Source organism: Lampetra planeri, chromosome 26 (genome assembly GCF_965212315.1).
Source record: "Lampetra planeri chromosome 26, kcLamPlan1.2.h2, whole genome shotgun sequence".
NCBI lineage: Eukaryota > Metazoa > Chordata > Hyperoartia > Petromyzontiformes > Petromyzontidae > Lampetra > Lampetra planeri.
The window spans coordinates 7,326,541-7,330,653 of NC_136132.1; positions in this window are offsets into that span (position 1 = coordinate 7,326,541).

Here is a 4,113-nt window from a genome sequence, read left to right on the forward strand (position 1 = left end):
GACGTCACGCGATTTTGGACGATTTCCCCCCCCCCCCCCACCTCGTCACACGGCGTCACAAAAAGGCAGACCCCCCCTCAAATATGACGTCAAAAAGCTCTGCCCCCCCCCCCCCCAAAAAAAAAACATATTTCCATTTTGAAAATAAAACATGCTTCAAATCGCTTTAAACTATTGTTATTGTAGTGCGTATTTAATGTGGCGCTGCACTCTGATGGTGTAGGAGTGTTGTTATAACAATTAGTGTTGTTATAACAATTCTATATTTATTTAAAGTTGCGCATTTTGATGTGACGTCACATTTCTCAATCCCCTACTCCCTCGTCACACATCGTCACAGATGTCTGACCCACCCCCCCTGCCTAGGTGCGTGTTGTCATTTATGGACGGCCACATATTGGCACAAGACGGAGGAGAGTGGAAACAATGTGCAATGGTTGCCTACGGGCTATCTGCCCATGGATCATGATGATGGCGTAGTGTGGGTTGCGTCCTTGGGTCAGCATCCAAATTCCTAACGCTGGTTTCTCGCCACAACCCTGACTTGTAAGCCACACAGCAATCAATTCACCTCCATGCTGCCCTGGGCCCGTCAGGAGAGGTAACCGCATTGTTCATCTTGACACTCTCTCTCTCTCTCTGATGGGCAACTCTTGGGTTGTGCAGGCAGCTTCTAGATCCTATGGCCGCCCCTGACCAGAACTCACTGGGTGTGGGGACCTCCAGATAGCATCGCCGAGCCAGGACTGGATCAACAGCGTAACTCGCCAGCATGCAACTCCAGGTCTCCAGCAGTGGATAGAGCCCTAGCCACCCTCAGTGTGGTGTCTCCACACTCTAGATGTTCCAAGATGAACGTGTTCTTTTCCCACCTTCTGCTTCCTGCCTCTGCATTGTTCTCCCTTTGTGTTTTTTTTTATCATTCACCCAGCTCATGAAAACAGATTTTCCAGACAAAGCTGCCACAAATCTTGTGTATGTGGCCACTTATAAAATCCGTACTATGCGTAAGTGCAGCACAAGTACTGTGCACAACCTAAAACAATTTTAATGTTATCAGATAAGGCCCACTGAACTATCTAGCTCCTTTTCAGAAGCGACCACAAATGATAGTTCAACAAAGTGGCTCATCCCGCGATGGAATTCTACTTGGCATCATCATATAAACCTCAGGGCTTGTCCAGTCAGCTCCCTGTATTCGGTCCAAGGTCTCAACAGTGGGGTTGCCACCTCTGAGCAACACAAACAAATCCAGGACGAATCATAGGAAGAAGCATTTCTAACAATTCCAGAAGTTTCTTACCCATATATATAGTTCAATTTTAATGTGCAATGTTATTGAGAGACTGTGTGTTGTTGTCTTGGTGTGGTCTGTGACTGGGTTTGTTGTTGTTATGCTGCCTTGCCCCAAGCTTGCATTTAGTTTTGAAGAAAAAAACCCATCAGAAATGAATTTACTTATGCAATTTGTACTGATATATTTTTTTTTATTTAAGTGGCTTATATTTTCTCTCGTTTGCACTCAAATCGTTTATTGTATTGTATTATTGTTTGCTGATGTAATTTGCTGATCCGCCCTGACTAAACATCAGCAAAACAGAGCTTCATAGCTCATCATGTAAATGCGTTGAGTGTGAATAGTTATATTTTGTATTAGTATTCACCCAATCAAAAAGGACCTTGAATGTCCCGGTACAACTGACATATTTCTCAGGACAGCAACTGCCTTTGTAAGAGGATGATCCTGGGAAAACCGGGACAGGTGACAACCGCACTCACCACTACTGGCCCACTGATGTGGCAGGAGCGTTATGGACCCTCGTGAACGCTCTGGGTTGGGGAGCGTATACGAGACACCTGCCTGCGTTTACCAACCTCTAAGAGGTAGCACAGAAAGTCGGTGTTGTGCCAATTATTCGTGGTCTTGTTCCTTCCATGAGCAAAACAGTATCAATACAAAAGAGACAATGGGGTACTTGCAGCAGTTGCTGAGACGAGTAGTTTATTTAAAGTGTTTTATTTACTTTTGGCTGGCTTTATACCACGTTGGCGCTGTGTTTTGTTTCAACTAAACAAAAAGCAATTGATTAAATACGTACATAAAAAAGAACCCAGGTGAAGAAAAGTCTAGACTGCACAACGTCTGTGTGTGATCGTCTGTACCAATATACTCATTAAATAAATCACAGATACTCTTTAAGAAAATTCAAAAGGGTTGTGTTTTTATTTGGTTTTATTGTCAATAACTGGAAAGCTGTTAAAAATATCAATGCACTCAGAAATGTTAATTCATGGAACGGGTTTGGAGATACATCACCTTACCCCCCTTGCAAGTAGTGGAATATTCCAAGGTTTTCATACCAACCATACAAAGGATGCAAAGGAAATATAATTAAGATTGTTCCACTCTTAACTAAGGGGTCGAGGCAAGTAAACTCATCCCCATGATAGTCTGAACTAGTGGTGGAAATTATACATTCCCATGGCAGGGATGAGTCTTTCCATAAAACAGCCACAGTTGACTTCTACAAAGTGGCACCAATGTTATCATCCCAATAAAGATGATGAGCTGAGTGAACTACCAATTGCATATTAACTCACAACCTTGCCATTGTGAGTTGAGTGCTCTAACCATATTGCTCCCCAGCCTAAATATCGTATTCTCCAGATTACAAGACCCTCCAGGAAATAAGATGGACCCAAAACTTTAGGGTAATTTTTAATAAAAGTGTGTTTCATAATGAGGATAATATGGTACTGTGGAAAGTCTTCTTAGATTATTATAAAACCTGTTGCTTTAATATGGAGAGAGATGTCTTCTGGACGATGATTCTGAACAACTAGGTTAAAACATGTCTTCTGAAAAGGGCATATATTCTCTGGATTATAAGACGCACCCCAACCTTTGCTGTAAAATATAGGGGGAGAAAGTGTATCTGATAATCCTGATAATATGGCCATTTAAAGGGTAAAAAGGTGATTGAAAAGCACCGCATCCAATACAACAGTGTTCAGAAAAAGAACTGCTTGCGGAGTGTACCATTCCATTATGGAGGTATGGGTCCGACCAACAACTTCAAGACGGCAAGCATTCGCCGTGCCACTTCACATGTGTCCACCCGTCGGTCCAATGGGGCTGCATGCTGGTGCAGTGGTAACACTCGTGACTCGCGGCAAAAAGCTCCCTGGGTTCGATTTCTGACTCCGGCGCCTTTCTCTGTGCAGCTTTGTATGTTCTTCCTCAGGTTTCTCCCATTTCTTCCCATAGTTAGAAACAATGTCATTGGTGATGATAGAAGGACCCTCCTCAAAAGTTTTTGGCCCTACTGTGGCGATGCTGGATAAATCAGCAACTATTCTATTCTTATTTTTTTCGTCTTTCGGTGAAGTCACGTAGATAGGTTCAAATAACAAAACTACGACGTTTTGATCGCAACACAAGCGTCATCAGGAAAAGGGGGTTAACCTCTAAAGGCAAATTGTTGTGTCAGCGGCATAGGCGGGGCAGCAAATGTTAATGTAAGTGATGGTACACGGCGGCGCTCGTGGTGGGTTTCCACAAATTAAGGTGCTGCCAGATAAAAAAATTGCATGCAAATGTAAGATCGATGAGCGGCCTCCACGGCGAGTGCGCTGAGGTGGCTATGTTAATGTGAGAGATTAGCATGTCAATGTAGGATTACAGAGCCGCTGCCACCTCGAGGTCGGTGCCCGAAGGTGGTTGTGTTGGTGTGAGAAATTTTAACCTGTTAATGTAAAATTAGAGAGCCGAAAATAACAACTAACTTCGGAAGGTGGTAGGATGGGAACATCACAGCCAGTTATGACTTAAACGGGTTGATAACGTCCTTCCAATGATTTTGTACCCATCTTCTCGGTTGAAATTGTGTCTACGTCTGTATATATGGATGGCTTCATAAACGAATCTTTGTTGATAGCCAGTGGGTTTGCAAAGTACCTTCGTCTTACAGAAATCTATTTCGTGTGAGCCCACCGCATTAAAACAATGATCAGCCACAGCCAAGGTATTGCATCCTACTATGTTTCAGATCTGTCTTATGTTCATATGAGGAAGCTCTATTCTTAAAATTCTAAGCCTCAAGGCATCTTCTT